Below are 17309 nucleotides of genomic sequence, written 5' to 3' on the forward strand. Positions count from 1 at the left end.
TCAGTAGAGATGTACAGAACTGTTCGCCGGCGAATAATTTGCGGCGATTTTCGCGCATTCGCGTTCGCCGCCACGGGCGAACATATGCGATGTTCGATCCGCCTCCTATTAATTAACATTGAGCAAACTTTGACCCTCTACCTCACAGTCAGCAGACACATTCCAGCCAATCAGCAGCATACCCTCCCTCCCTGACCCTCCCACCTCTCGGGTAGCATCCATTTTAGATTCATTCTGAACCTGCATTCTTAGTGAGAGGAGGGATAGTGTTGCTGCTGCTGAATTTATAGGGAAATCTATAGCTAGGCTAGTGTTTTCAGTGTCCACTCCAGTCCTGAAAGACTCATCTGATCTCTGCTGTAAGGACAGCATCCCAAAAAGCCCTTTTTAGGGCTAGTATATCAGTCTGCTTTTTTTTTTCTCTGTAATCTAATTGCAGTTGCCTGCTAGGCAGCGTGTGTGTGTCAGGATTACAGCGTACACTATGCCCAGTGCCACTCATCACTCATCTATCTTGGTGGCATAACATTTAAAATATATATATATTTTACTGCAATAAAATAGTAGTCAGTTGCCTGGCTGCCAGCGTGTGTCAGGGGTACAGCGTACACTGTGCCCAGTGCCACCCACCACTCATCTATCTTGGTGGCACAGTACATAACATTTAATTTTTTTTTTTACTGCAATAGAATAGTAGTCAGTTGCCTGGCTGCCAGCGTGTGTCAGGGGTACAGCGTAAACTGTGCCCAGTGCCACCCACCACTCATCTATCTTGGTGGCACAGTACATAACATTTTATTTTTTTTATTTTTTTACTGCAATAGAATAGTAGTCAGTTGCCTGGCTGCCAACGTGTGTCAGGGGTACAGCGTACACTGTGCCCAGTGCCACCCACCACTCATCTATCTTGGTGGCACAGTACATAACATTTAAAAAAAATATATATTTTACTGCAATAGAATAGTAGTCAGTTGCCTGGCTGCCAGCGTGTGTCAGGCTCATAGTGTATACTGTGCCCACTTGCCCAGTGCCACCACTCATATATCTGGTGGCATAGTAGATTAAATAAAATAAAAAAACACACAATTTTGACTGCAATAGAATAGCAGTTAGTTGTCTGCAGGCATGTGTCAGGCCTACAGCGTCTACTCTGCCAACTTCTGCCAGTGCACAGTGCCACTCATATCTGGTGTCACAGTAGCTTGCACGCATAGTACAACTAAACAAATAAAAAAAAATGACTGGCAGAGGCAGGCCACCCTGCAGGGGCCGTCGTGGTCGTGGTGCTGTGATTCCCTTTGGCCCTAGAATAATGCCCAGTGTTCAGAGGCCACGTACCCTAAACTCGAAAAGTTCTGAGGACATAGTTGACTGGCTAACACAGGACACCCAATCTTCTACAGCTTCCGCTCGGAACCTTGACGCACCATCCTCCTCCAGCTCAGCTTCGGGCACCTCTGAAGTTACCACTCGCCCGCATGCCTCCACCACCAACACTAGCATCACAGCTGCTTCACTTGATCTGTCAGAGGAGTTATTTACACATGAGTTGGAAGAAATTAGTGATGCGCAACCATTATTGCCAGAGGTTGTAGATAAAAGGGATATGACTCAGTCATGCAGCATTACACACATGGACGTATGGTGTGATGATGATGTACCCGCTGCTGCTTCCTTTGCTGAGTTGTCAGATACAAGTGAAGCGGTTGATGATGACGATGTGTCCGGGGATGTCACGTGGGTGCCCACTCGAAGAGAAGAAGAACAGGGGGAAAGTTCAGATGGGGAGACAGAGAGGAGGAGGAGACGAGTTGGAAGCAGGGGGGAGGTCATCGCAAGGAGCTAGTGGCACAGTCAGACAGCATGTATCGGCACCCGGGGTCAGCCAGACAGCACGCCAATCAACGCATGCTGTTGCCACCACCAGAATGCCGTCATTGCAAAGCTCAGCAGTGTGGCATTTTTTTGTGTGTCTGCCTCTGATAACAGTGATGCCATTTGCAACCTGTGCCAAAAGAACCTGAGTCGTGGGAAATCCAACACCCACCTAGGTACAACTGCTTTGTGAAGGCACATGATCGCACATCACAAACGCCTATGGGATCAACACATAATGACGAGTACAAGCAGCACACAAGCTCAAAGCCACCATCCTCCTCCTGGTGCAGCATCTTCAGTCACGTCAACCACTGCTGTCCTCCTTGCCCCCTCTAAACCATCCGCCACTGCGTCTCTCACCTTGAGCAGTTCCTGCTCATCTGCCCACAGTCAGGTGTCTGCCAAGGACATGTTTGAGCATAAGAAGCCAATGTTACAGAGTCACCTCCTTGCCCGGCGTCTGACAGCTGGCTTGTTGGAACTCTTAGCCCGCCAGCTTTTACCATACAAGCTGGTGGAGTCTGAGGCCTTCAAAAAATGTGTAGCTATTGGGACACCGCAGTGGAAGGTACCCGCCTAAATTTCTTTTCACAAAAGGCAATCCCCAACCTGTACTCTATTGTGCAAAAGGAAGTCATGGCATCCCTGGCACACAGTGTTGGGGCAAGGGTCCATCTGACCACTGATACCTGGTCTGCAAAGCACGGTCAGGGCAGGTATATCACCTACACTGCGCATTGGGTAAACCTGCTGACGGCTGCCAAGCATGTAATGCGTGGCTCTGCAGGGGAGTTGGTGACACCGCCATGACTTGCAGGCAGGTCTGCTGCCACCTCCTCTACTCCTCCTACTCCATCCTCTTCGATAACCTCCTCGGCTGAGTCCTCTTTTGCTGCTGCGTCTTGCTCCACATCAACTGCAACCCCCCCAGTTCCCCAGGGGCTATTCCACATCACGGATACGACAGTGTCACGCCGTCTTGGGGTTGACTTGCCTGAAAGCAGAGAGTCACACCGGACTAGCACACCTGTCCGCCCTGAACGCACAGGTGGATCAGTGGCTGACTCCGCACCAACTGGAGATCGGCAAAGTGGTGTGTGACAACTGAAGCAATTTGTTGGCGGCATTGAATTTGGGCAAGTTGACACATGTCCCGTGCATGGCACATGTGATGAATCTGATTGTACAACGCTTTGTGCATAAGTACCCAGACTTACAGGACGTCCTCAAGCAGGCCAGGAAGGTGTGTGGCCATTTCATTTCTGACTGTTTTTCACTAGTTTTGCATCTGACTAGGGTCAGTGTTACTACTGGTAGCACAAGGCGATACTTCAAGGAGGAACAGGATGAGCACTGCCAGAGCCCTACAAAATGACCTCCAGCAGGCCACTGGTGTGAATGTCTCTGACCAGACAATCAGAAACAGACTTCATGGGGGTGGCCTGAGGGCCCGACGTCCTCTAGTGTGCTCTGTGCTCACTGCCGGACACTGTGGAGCTCGATTGGCATTTTCCATTAAACACCAGAATTAGCAGGTCCGCCACTGGTGCCCCATGCTTTTCACAGATGAGAGCAGGTTCACATCACTGGACATCACTGGATTTTTGCAGTGGTGGGCAGACCTCCGCCTTAATGCCATATTGGTTTATATTGTTTGTTAATATGCTTGTAATATTTCTGCACTCTCTCTTCAGCCCTCTCACAGTTCTTTCTATTAAAACCAATAACACATTTATTAAAGTGATTTTAAATCTTAGCATTTATTTTTATTTTTTTAAATAACAGGCATAGTATACTTACCTGGTCTGTTCAATGGTTTTGCACAGAGTAGCCCCAATCCTCCTCATCTAAAGTCTCCCCTTCTCCCCCCGGCTTAGTGACCCCATAGCAAGCCGTTTTCTTGCCATTGCCACACAGAACATGTCTCGGCCCCCTGCTCCCTCCCCACTGTCTATGATTGACAGAGGCTGGAGCCAATGGCTCTTTTATATATACAGTAATATGAATTAAAAAAAAATGATTTTCAACACACCTGTATAATCCTTTTTTTAAGGAGTACAATACGTGTCACTACCAGTGCCTTGAAAAAGTATTCATCCCCCATAAAATTTTCCACATTTTGTCATGTTACAACCAAAAATGTAAATGTATTTTATTGGGTTTGGTGGCATATAATTGTGAAATGAAAGGAAAAACATAAATGATTTTCCATTTTTTTTTACATAAAAATATCCAAAAAGTGTGGCGTGCATTTGTCTTCATCCCCCCAATACTTTGTAGAACCACTTTTTGCTGCAAGTCTTTTGGGGTATGTCGCTACCAGCTTTGCGCATCCTAGAGAGTGAAGTTTTTGCCCATACTTCTTTGTAAAATAGCTGAAGCTCTGTCAGATTGGATGGAGAACATCTGTGAACAGCAATTTTCACGTCTTGCCACAGATTCTCAATTGGATTTAGGTCTGGGCTTTGACTGGGCCATTCTAATACATGAACCATTACATTGTAGCTCTGGCTGTATGTAGCGCCTGTGTACTTTTCAGTACAGGTGCTATGTCAAATTTAGTTGGGGGATGAGAGAGTTATCTTGCTCTCATCCGTGTTGATCTATTAAATTGGGTTTCTGTCAGCCCTGGGCTGTCCTGTGGTGTCAGAGTGTGTTCCAAAGATACCTTCCCATATTTGGATAGCAGGTGACGCCAGAGGGGGCCAGGCGGAGCGCTTTTCTCCAGCAGCCAATTAGAGGAGTGTTTCCCTGGCGGGGCATGCTGGGGGAGGGTATTTCTGTGACAGGCGCCATTTTGTGGGGTTCTTCGCCCGTTCCTGGTTCCAGGTGCGGCACCCACCTTCAGAGTGTGCGCACATCACGGGCCCCGGCGAGATGGCCTACCAGGCCGGGGCGCACGTGCAACGTGGAGTTCCTGACTCGGCCTGTGGCAGAGGTCTCATTACTAATCTTAAACTTACTAGAGTCAAGTCGGTGGCAGAGACTTGTTCCTTCCCAGAAGTTCTAAGTGACACTCTGGCTGCCAGGCCTGTGGGAGGGACCTGTCCAGGGGCACTATGCCCACTCCGGCTGGAGTGGCGACGAAGCAAGAGCTATTATCCTGAAGCAGGACTGCTTCGCTTATCTAGAGGCCTGAATCTGCAAGTTCTCTCCTTTCACCAATCTATTCTATCTACCTCGAGTTAACTGTTTGGTCATGTTGGACCAGTAATAAAAGCACAGAAAACGTCACCCTGTTGTCTGGACATTTCGTCATTTGCTCTCATCACCATCCTATCCATCATCGTCATCCCTAGATACATCACAGAGGTAACATAATCATGCCGTCCCAAATCTGGCCAGCGGCTCCTCCGGGGGTAGCGCTATATGTATGTTTAGGGTTGTTGTCCTGCTGGAAGGTGAACCTCCGCCCCAGTCTCAAGTCTTTTGCAGACTAACAGGTTTTTTTCTAAGATTGCCCAGTATTTGTCTCCATCCATCTTCCCATTAACTCTGACCAGCTTCTCTGCCCCTGCTAAAGAAAAGCATCTCCACAACATGATGCTGCCACCACCATGTTTCACGGTGGTGATGGTGTGTTCTGGGTGATGTGTGGTGTTAGTTTTCAACCACACATAGGGCCAGATTCACATACATTTGCGGCCCTGTAATGTAACCCGTTTACGTTACACCGCCGCAAGTTTCCAGTTTTAGTGCCCGATCCACAAAGCACTTACCTGGAAACTTGCGGCGCAAGGCGGGCCAATTCAAATAGGCGTGTGCCATTTAAATTAGGCGCGCTCCCGCGCCGGACCTACTGCACATGCTTCGTTTCGCAATTCCCGTCGTGCTTTGCGTGCAGTGACGTCATTTTTTCGAACGGCGACGCGTGTAGCGTAATTCCGTATTCCCGGACGTCTTACGCAAACGACGTTAATTTTTAAATTTCGACGCGGGAACGACGGCCATACTTTATACAGCAATACGATTGCTGTGTAAAGTTAAGGCACCAAAAACGACGACTAACTTTGCGACGGGAAACTAGACTAGCGGCGACGTAGTGAACGCGAACATCCGTTGTGGATCGCCGTAACTCCTAATTTGCATACCCGACGCTGGTTTACGACACGAACTCCCCCCAGCGGCGGCCGCGGTACTGCATCCTAAGATCCGACAGTGTAAAACAATTACACCTGTCGGATCTTAGGGATATCTATGCGTAACTGATTCTAAGAATCAGTCGCATAGATACTCTGAGAGATACGACGGAGTATCTGAGATACTCCGTCGTATCTCCTTTGTGAATCTGGCCCATAGTGTTTTGCTTTTAGGCCAAAAAGTTACATTTTGGCCTCATCTGACCAGAGCACCTTCTTCCACATGTTTGCTGTGTCCCCCATGTGGCTTTTCGCAAACTGAAAACAAGCTTTCTTTTAACAAAGAGGCTTTCTTTCAACAATGGCTTTCTTCTTGCCCCTCTTCCATAAAGGCCAGATTTTTGAAGTGCACGACTAGAAGTTGTCCTGTGGACAGATTCCACCACCTGAGCTGTGGATCTCTGCAGCTACTCCAGAGTTACCATAGGCCTCTTGGCTGCTTCTCTTATTAATGCTCTCCATGTCTGGCCTGTCAGTTTAGGTGGATGCCCATGTCTTAGTAGGTTTGCAGTTGTACCATACTCTTTCCATTTTCCGATGAACAGTGCTCCATGAGATGTTAAGAGCTTAGGATATTTTTTTTATAACCTAACCTTGCTTTATAATTCTTCACAACTTTTTCTACGACCTGTCTGGTGTGTTCCTTGGCCTTCATGATGCTGTGTGTTCACCAAGGTTCTCTAACAAACCACTAAGGACTTCACAGAACAGCTGTATTTATACTGAGATTAAATTAAACACAGGTGGACTCTAGTTACTAATTTGGTGACTTCTGAAGGCAATAGGTTCCACTAGACTTTAATTGGGGGTATCAGAGTGAAGGGGCTGAATAGAAATGTCTGCCACACTTTTCAGATATTAATTTGTCCAAAATTGGAAAAAACGTATAATTTTCTTTTCACTTCACAATTATGTGCCACTTTTCGTGTTGGTCTAGCACATAAAATCCCAATAAATGACAATTACGTGTTTGGTTGTAACATGACAAATGTGGAAAATTTCAAGGGGCGTGAATACTTTTTCAAGGCACTGTAATAATATTTTAAAAACACTGGGTTATACTGCCACTTTTAGGAGGAGGCAGGTAATGAATGACTAGGTATATTTCTTACAACACTTATGACCTTGAAGAAACCACTTGCTTGGAGGGTGGTGAGGAGGTTGCAGTAGAAATCCTGGAACTCTTCTCCTTTGGGACTCCTTAGGAGAGAAGCTGTTTCAGAGCAGCGTGGAGGTCCGCCAATCCGCAAGTTTGACAATATGAAGAGAGGTAGAGGCAAGGACCAAAATTCTAGATGGTAGCCCCCACGGACAACAATCCAGACCCAAGTGTCTAAGATGTCCTGGGACCAGATGGCTGTGAAGTTCAAAGACGAATCTTCAGATTTAAAAGATGAGGGGGGTTGCCTCACTCAGTAAGAAGGCCTTACCTCTGGTCTTGGAAGATTCCAGGGCCAGGGGCTTAGTCAGAGCTCTTTTTTTTTTTCAAGAGCAGGGTTTTTTTCTTTTCATCTGTGATTTTTCTTGATAAAGGTGTCAAGGGATTTGCCAAAAAAAACATTCCTATGTGAAAGGCATCCTTGATAGACATTCTGAACACATTTCTGGAATTTTATGAAACCTTCTATCAATCCCAGTCCAGATGTACAGATCAGGAGCTTCCCTCCTATTTGGAAAACCTGAATCTTCCTTCTCTGGACTCGGAGAATTATATGATGCTATCTCCTCAGCAAACCGGGCAAATTGCCTTGATTGGATGGTTTCCCGGCAGAATGGTACCAACTACATAGAGAGAGCATAGTGTGACATCTACAAAAAGTTTTTATAGCAGCAGAAAAAGAAGGTATATTACCAAAATCCATGTGTGAAGCTCTGATTGTAGTGATTCCAAAGCCTGGAAAAGATCCACAGGAGTGTGAGTCATATAGACCAATATTGGCCAAAATTTTGGATCGGCAATCCTTAAATTGATCAATTCACATCAGACGTGATTTATACAGGGCTGTTGTACTCAAATGAACCACAGAAGACTCTATGTAAACTTACAAATCCCACATATGAATACAGGCAAAAGAGTGATAGCATCACAAGATACTAAAAAAGCATTTGACTTGATCGAATGGGACTATCTTTTCTCCCTGCTTGTTAAATTGGGCTGTGGACCCAAATTTGTAAACTACTTTGGGTTAAACTACTTTACAAGGATCCCAGAGCAAGTATTAGAGTGAATAGGCACATACTTTTAAGATCGGAAGGGGGACAAGACGGGGATGTTCCCTGTCTCCTCTCCTATTTGCTCTAGCCATAGAACCCCTTGCAGCCAAAATTAGGACTCGGGATACCATGAAAGGACTATTGGTTGGGAATCTGGAGGAACGAGTGTCCTTATATGTGGACGATATGCTACTATATTTGGCAAACCCGGAACTATCATTGCCTGCTGCATTCACCTTAATCCAGGAATTCCGAGACTTCTCTGGCTTTAGAATTAACTGGTCTAAATCAACGCTGTTTCCTGTAGATCCACAGCCAAACTTAGTACCTCCCGTTCAATAGCTAGAAATAAATATTAAATTACCAGTGGATTCATTCACAGATATGAACTTATGGCCCGTAGTTAGGACCTTTAGAGACAGAGTACAGAAACGGAAAGCCCTCCTGCTCACATTTTTAGGTAGAGCTAATCTGTTTAAAATGATTTTCCTCCTGAAATGCCCCATTATACATTCCAAAGAAAACGTTTAGATACATTTATTCCCTGTTGACCTCCTTTTTATGGGGTGACAAGGTGGCTAGAGTATAGCTGGAAATTTTGCTGTTACTGATGGGGAGGCGAGGTCTGGCAATACCTGACCTTAGCCTCTACTACCTGGCATCACAGCTGGTGCAGATTCACTGGCGTATATTTCCACAGCTGAACAATGCTTCAATTGTGGTGGAGGCAGCTGCGGCAACCTCCTATGAGGCACTGTTTTCTTTAGAGGGGAAGTCTCTACGGCAGGAGGTATGACCATGCTGAGGTCAGCTAAATGGGTGCTTGGGAATTGTATAAAACACATAAATGACAGACCTCTACACCTATCACCCAATGCCCCATTATGGTTTAACCCATGTTTGAAAGAATTTATTCATCTAGAGGACGGACATGGGAGTGCCAAATTTATCATACTTTCCTGCACCAATTGTATGACAATGGCAAACTCAAGACATTTGCACAGCTGAAGAGTGAGCTGGGTGTCCCAATTCCAGGACATTTCACTTCACCAGGATGAGGCATGCAGCTCATGCTTAATTTGAGACGGGGCCAATACTTTTAGAAAACACTAAACTAGAAACACTCTTTACTGCACCTGACCACACCAAACGTATACCTACATATTATACTGTACTCATGGAAAAAAAAAACACTTGAGGGAAGAGAAAATAAGAGCCAGATGGACCGCTATAATTCCAGAGCTGACTGAGGCACAATGGGAGGAAGTTCTGACCTCTTATATGCCCATGGACAAACTGATACAACTGAGATACCTACATCAAATGTATTATACCCCATACAGATTATATAGGATGGGTAGAAGAGATGACCCCACATGTCATAAGTGTTTTGTGGCAGATGATACTTTTATGCACATGGTGTGGGATTCTAATAGAATATGGCCCTTATGGTCGCAGGTAACCCAATTTATCGCAGATACGTTTGATCTCCCGAACATATGTAGCCCATTGTTGGGTCTCCTAGGTATTATAGAAGATGACGTCATGAGTAACAATATGAGAATGTTCCTGAGACTACTGTTTTATTATGTTAGGAAGCTAATTGTCCTCAACTGGATCATCTTACCATAACTACTTGGAAAGGACTGGTTAATGCAAATATCAAGCTGTATAAACTGACTTATGAAGCAAGGGGAAGTAAAAATAAATTCAATAAAGTGTGGGGAAGATGGCTAGACTCCAATGAAACTATACCTTGTGATATCTAAAATAGATTTTCTGTATGCCACGGTAGAGTTATATATAATGTAAGTGTAGCGCCCTGCTACTTTCATAGATGGTGTTGCCTTAAATTTAGAGGGTGATCAGAGATTTAGTTGCCTCTGACCGTGTTATTTTTGCCAAATTTGGGCCTCTGTTCCAGCCATGGCTGTACTTTGAGTGACCACTATTGCTGTCTGGGGTGTTGGTACCACCCCAGGCCAAGGGTGGCATGCGGTCGAGTCAGGGCATATTGGGTGTTTTTCCTCAGCAGCCAATCAGTGGGGGTTGATCGCCTTGCTGTGCATGCTGGGGGAGAGTACTTAGGGGCAGACCTCATTGGTTTGCGGTCGTCGATCGCTGATCTGTTGTCCCACCACCCACCGTGTATGGCCCTTATGGCCGGGGGTGCATGTTCAAGTGTTCCTGGCTCCGGGACCACATTGGTCCGGGGTTGTGATCTACTATGTAGGCCTAGTAGTTTAGACTGGGTCTACAGTTGCAGAGTGGTCCTGTGCTGTCCGTCCTGAGGAAGGAAGCCGCCCGATGAAGAACCTGTCTGGGGGAGTACCAAGCACAAGGCTAGTATCTCAGGAGAGGCGTTGAACTTAATCGAAGGACGTGCGCTTGCCGAGAGGCTGAATGATGGTCGCCTGTAGGGTTGAGCGAACCCGAACTGTAAAGTTCGGGTTCGGTACGGACTTTGGGTTTTTCCCGAACCCGGACCCGAACCCGAATAATTGGAAAAAATCCGGGTTCGGAGTTCGGGTATGTTTTGGCACACTGCACGGCAGCCAATCGCCATTCGTGTTACTACTGTGACTGGGAACTGATCACAGCCATGCCTACTTATGGCATGGCTGTGATTGGCCAGTGCAGCATGTGACCCATCATGTGACGTGCCTCTATATTAGATAGAGGCACACAGCACAGATCGTCACTCTGCTTCACTCATGATAGGGAAAGGCTGCTGAATCTGCTGGTTAGGGAAAGTGTTAGTTGTATCTGGCTCGTTTTCACTGTATTTCACTTATGTGAGGGAAAGGCTGCTGAATCTGCTCAGGGACAGTGTTAGGTCTATGCTGGTATGCTGCTCCAGAAATATCAAGAAGCACACTCTATTTCTTTGATATCTGCATCATCTTATGGCATCTGGCTCGTTGTCACTGCTTCACTTATGTGAGGGAAAGGCTGCTGAATCTGCTTAGGGAGAGTTTTAGGTGTATGTTGCTCCAGAAAAATCAACAAGCACTCTATTCCTGTGACATCTGCTGTGCTTCATATAGTTTAGGAATTTTGTTCAGCTATAGTGGCAGTTTGTAATCTATAGGTGACTCTGAATATTTCAACAGCAGTACACCTGCCACACCACCTGTGCACCTGTGATATACTGTGTTTCTGTCAAGTACATAGTCAGGGAGAGTTTGCTGAAATATTTTCCCTATAGGGGCAGTCAGCACTCTATAGGTGACTGAGTATTTCAACAGCACTACACCTGCCACACCAACTGTGCACCTGTGATTTACTGTGTTTCTGTCAAGTACATAGTCAGGGAGAGTTTGCTGAAATATTTTTCCTATAGGGGCAGTCAGCACTCTATAGGTGACTGAGTATTTCAACAGCACTACACCTGCCACACCACCTGTGCACCTGTGATATACCGTGTTTCTGTCAAGTACATAGTCAGGGAGAGTTTGCTGAAATATTTTTCCTATAGGAGCAGTCAGCACTCTATAGGTAACTGAGTATTTCAACAGCACTACACCTGCCACACCACCTGTGAACCTGTGATATACCGTGTTTCTGTCAAGTACATAGTCAGGGAGAGTTTGCTGAAATATTTTTCCTATAGGGGCAGTCAGCACTCTATAGGTGACTGAGTATTTCAACAGCAGTACACCTGCCACACCACCTGTGCACCTCTGATATACTGTGTTTCTGTCAAGTACATAGTCAGGGAGAGTTTGCTGAAATATTTTTCCTATATGGGCAGTCATCACTCTATAGGTGACTGAGTATTTCAACAGCAGTACACCTGCTACACCACCTGTGCACCTGTGATATACTGTGTTTCTGTCAAGTACATAGTCAGGGAGGGTTTCCTGAAATATTTTTCCTATAGGGGCAGTCAGCAATCTATAGGTGATTCTGTATATTTCAACAGCACTGCACCTGTCCCCTGTGATATACTGTCTGTGCAGTACATTGTTTAGGGCTGGGTTCCTGCTTCTTGCTGTAGGTGGAGAAATATATAGGTGAATCTCTGCCTATTTCACCAGCTTACACTTTTTTGTATTTAAAATTTTTCAAAATTAGGGCAAGACCCTAAATTTGAGAAATATATAGGTCAATCTCTGCCCATTTCACCAGCACTCCACCTTACCCCTGTGATATACTGTCTGTGCAGTACATTGTTTAGTGCTGGCTTCCTGCTTATTGCTATAGAAATATATAGGTGAATCTGCCTATTTCACCAGCTTACACTATTTTTGTATTTAAAATTTCTCAAAATTAGGGCAAGACCCTAAATTTGAGAAATATGAGGAAAACGTCAAATAAGGGACGTGGCCGCGGTCGTGGTGCTGCTGGTGGAGCTCCTGTTACAGGGAGAGGATGTGGTCGATCTGTGCCAGCTACAAGCACAAGTGAAACACCTTTCTCAGGTGCGAGTAGCCGACAGAGCCTGCAGCGGTATTTGGTCGGGCCTAATCCAGCTCTACGAATGTTGAGGCCAGGAGCAGAACAGGCGGTAGTAGATTGGGTTGCTGATGTGCCTCCAGTTCCTTCACATTGTTTTCCAACCAGTCTTGTGCTGAAAGCTCAGAGTTGGCGCCTGCAGCCGATGTCCACCATCAGTCTTTCACCTCACCCCCTTGCAAATCAGCCAAGCAGTCTGAGCCCCAAAGCATGCAGCAGTCTCTTCTTCTTTTTGATGAGTCTGTTAGCATGTGTTCCCAGGGCCATCCACCTAGCCCAGCCCCAGAAGGGGAAGAGATTGAGTGCACCGATGCCCAACCACTTATATTTCAGGATGAGTTCATGGGGGGACCATCACAGCACGTCTTGCATGATGATGATGAAACACAGTTGCCAACTGCTGGTGCTTTTGCAATTGTTCAGACCGACAAGGAGGACAGTGGTGAAGACTGGGTGGAAGATGATGTGGAGGACGATGAGGTCCTTGACCCGACATGGAATCAACCTCATGCAGGTGACCCATGTAGTTCGGAGGAAGAGGCGGTGGTCGCACAGAGCCACCAGCACAGCAGAAGAGGGAGCAGGGTGCCAAAGCAGAGCGTCCGTCCCCTAGACAGTACGCCTGCTACTGCCCAACGCAGCAAGGGACCGAGCACACCAAAGCCAGGTCCAAGGAGTTCCCTAGCGTGGCAGTTCTTCACACAATGTGCTGATGACAAGACACGCGTGGTTTGCACGTTGTGCAATCAGAGCCTGAAGCGAGGCATAAACGTTCTCAACCTGAGCACAACCTGCATGACCAGGCATCTAAGTGCAAAGCACAAGCTGCAGTGGAGTAGACACCTCAAAAACCAAGAAAGGTCTCTGGCTCCTCCTGCTTCCTCTTCTGCATCAGTCTCGGGCCTCTCTGCCTCTTCATCCACCTCCGTAGTGACAGTGCCACCTGCCACCCCTCAATTAGAGGACCGGCAAGCAACACTACCACCTGGGTCACCAAACATCTCCACAATGTCCCATGGAAGCATTCAGCTCTCCATCTCCCAAACACTGGAGCGTAAGAGAAAGTACCCCTCTACCCACCCGCAATCCCTGGCCCTGAATGCCAGCATTTCAAAATTACTGGCCTTTAAAATGCTGTCATTCCGTCTGGTGGAGACGCAGAGTTTTAAAAGCCTGATGGGATTGGCTGTCCCACAGTACGTCGTGCCCAGCCGCCACTACTTTTCCAGGCGAGCCATCCCTTCCCTGCACAACCAAGTGGGGGACAAAATCAGGTGTGCACTGCGCAACGCCATCTGTGCCAAGGTCCACCTAACTACGGATACGTGGACCAGTAAGCACGGTCAGGGACGTTATATCTCCCTAACAGCGCACTGGGTAAATGCAGTGGCAGCTGGGCCTGAGGCGGATAGCAGTTTGGCGCATGTCCTTCCACCACCGAGGATTGCAGGGCGCTTCAGTTTGCCTCCTGTTCCTAACTCCTTCTACTCCGCTTCCTCATCCTCTACCGCCTCCTCATCCAGTCAGCGTAACAAATTCACCACCAAATTTAGCACAGCCATGGGTAAACGCCAGCAGGCAGTTTTAAAAAGTTCCTGTTTGGGGGAAAAACCACACACCACGCAGGAGTTGTGGAGGGACATGGAACAACAGACCGATGAGTGGTTGGCATCAGTGAGCCTCAAGCCAGGCCTGGTGGTGTGCGATAACGGGCAAAATCTCATAGCAGCTCTGGGCCTAGCCGGTTTGACGCACATTCCTTGCCTGGCGCATGTGCTGAATTTGGTGGTGCAGAGTTTCCTGAGAACTTACCCCAATATGCCACAGCTGCTGCAGAAAGTGCGGGCCGTCTGTGTGCACTTTCGGCGTTCTCACCCTGCTGCTGCTCACCTGGCAGCGCTGCAGCGTAACTTCGGCCTTCCCGCTCACCGCCTCATATGTGATGTGCCCACAAGGTGGAACTCCACCTTGCACATGCTGGCCAGACTGTGCGAGCAGCAGCAGGCGATAGTGGAGTTCCAGCTGCAGCACGCACGCGTGAGTCGCTCTGCGGAACAGAACCACTTTACCACCAATAACTGGGCCTCCATGCGAGACCTGTGTGCCTTGTTGCGCTGTTTTGAGTACTCCACCAACATGGCTAGTGCCAATGACGCCGCTCTCAGCGTGACTATCCCACTTCTATGCCTCCTTGAAAAAACGCTACGGGCGATGATGGAAGAGGATGTGGCACAGGAGGAAGAGGAGGAATCGGGATCATTTGCAAGGCTTTCAGGGCAGTGCACCAACAAAGGCCAGGTACACAATTGTCTAGCAAGGGCACAGTTCTGGAGGATGACGCGGTGGAGGATGAGGAGGAGGAAGACATGGAGGAGGAGGAACCATGTTCACAGCAGGATGGCATCCAGACCAGCTCATGGCCATTACTGGTGCGTGGCTGGGGGGATACAGAGGACACAGATGATACACCTCCCACAGAGGACAGCTTTTCGTTGCCTCTGGGCAGCCTGGCACACATGAGCAATTACATGCTGCAGTGTCTCCGCAACGACCGGCGTGTTTCGCACATTATGACAGGTGCTGATTACTGGGTGGCCACGCTGCTGGATCCCCGTTACAAGGACAATGTACCGTCCTTAATCCCCTCACTGGAACGTGAACGCAAGATGCGCGAGTACAAGCGCACGCTGTTAGATGCGCTGCTGGTGCAATTCCCACCTGGCAGCAGGGCCACAGTGGAAGCAGAAGGCGAAGGCAGAGGAGGAGGAAGAGGTCGCCAACGCAGCAGGGGCACCGCCAGCTGATCCATGGGCCCAAACAGTTGTAATTTTGTTTCATCATTCCACAGAACACAATCCCAAAACGTGTGTGGTTTGCCCACATGACTTTTGGCATACTGCAGTCGACTCTTCTTATTCTTTGGAGACAGCAAGGGGGTGCGCCTGGGAGTTCTGGCATGGAGGCCTTCATTACGCAGTGTGCGCCGTATTGTCTGAGCAGAAACTTCAGTACCCACATCTGACAAATATTTTCTCAGTTCCTCAGCAGTCACACGGGGACTTTTCTCCACTCTACGCTTCAGGTAGCGCACAGCAGTCGAAGTCAGCATCTTCTTTCTGCCACGACCAGGTAGCGTTTCAACAGTGCCCATTGCATTTACTACTGTATTAAAAAACCAATTGATGTCATATTAGTTGCATATGGTTCTTTATGAAGTCCTTGTAGGAATTCATTCTGAATACAATTCCAAATGTACACTAAATTCCCTAAAACCCTTTACAGCATTGGGGGGTTCAATAATTTTGAACAAAACTGTATGGACCTCGTCCTCAAAGGTCAAAAATCATTATATATTTTTTTTTTTTGTTATGTTATTTTAAGTTATTTCCCTATCCACATTTATTTCCAAAGTACTTGCCATGCTCTTCCCGACATTTTGCTGCCATTTGCAGCCCTCCAGCCCTTTCCCTTAGTTTTTTAGAGACATTTTTGTAGTCAAAAGTCCGGGTCCCCATTGACTTCAATGGGGTTCGGGTTCGGTCCCAAACCCAAACTTTTTTTTCAAAGTCCGGGTTCGGGTCCGAACCCGAACATCCAGGTGTCCGCTCAACTCTAGTCGCCTGTCAGTTCTGAATTCACTAAAGTTTACTCGAGAGGGAGATCCGGGTGCTTAATCCTGTGTTAAGAAGGATTCTGGACCGAATACGTCTCCACCTTTGGGAAGGTCTATGGCAGAGACTTTGCTAAAGTTTCCGTGTGACACTCTGGCTGCTAGGCTGGTGAGAGAGGCCTATCCAGGTGCACAATACCCACTCTGGCTAGAGTGGCGACAAAAGTTTTATCGGTGGAAGCAGGATTGTTTCCCAACGAACTGCAACATAAGGACATGGATAAGCGATTTTGGGGTGGAGGAACTTGACTGGCCTGCACAGAGATCTGATCTCAACCCAATAGAACACCTTTGGGATAAATTAGAGTGGATACTGCGAGGCAGGCCTTTGTAGTCCAACATCAGTGCCTGACCTTACAAATACACTTCTGGAAGAATGGTCAAATATTCCCATACTTTGACAAAGCGTCAGTGATGAAAAACATGTCATTCACGGCTCTTTTTTAACTTATACTGATGTCCTTTGATGTCCCCATTTGCATCCCATTGCAGCCCTTTCTTTAAACCAGCGTCCTGTCATATCATACAGTGACGCTCGGGTTTGTTTACAACATCATTGTCCGCTTCTCTGACTGGTTACTGTGGTCACGTGACTCCAGGAGGTCGGCGTCCGGACACCGCATCCTCCTCCTTCCGTGACGCTGCGGGTGTCCCACCCACCATCCGAACAGCTGACGCGACTGTGTCATTCCCAACTCCAGCGGTGTTGTGCCAGGGTTTCCCCGCCGGCTTGTGTCGCGGCGGTGTTGGGGGTCCTGCTCCTGCTGGCTCCCTACATTGGGCCGTTTTTTTTTGTGCCTCTTCCACCTCTGGGCCTCCTTGTACACTGCAGCGGTGTGGATCGTTCCCCGCCTGACAGTGTCTCCACCTGTTCCCTCTGGCCAGCTGATCCCCTCCTAAGTGGTGTATCCATCTACAGCACAGCAGACTGGACATTGGAGTGTTTCCCG

Source organism: Rana temporaria, chromosome 3 (assembly GCF_905171775.1).
Source record: "Rana temporaria chromosome 3, aRanTem1.1, whole genome shotgun sequence".
Taxonomy (NCBI): Eukaryota; Metazoa; Chordata; class Amphibia; order Anura; family Ranidae; genus Rana; species Rana temporaria.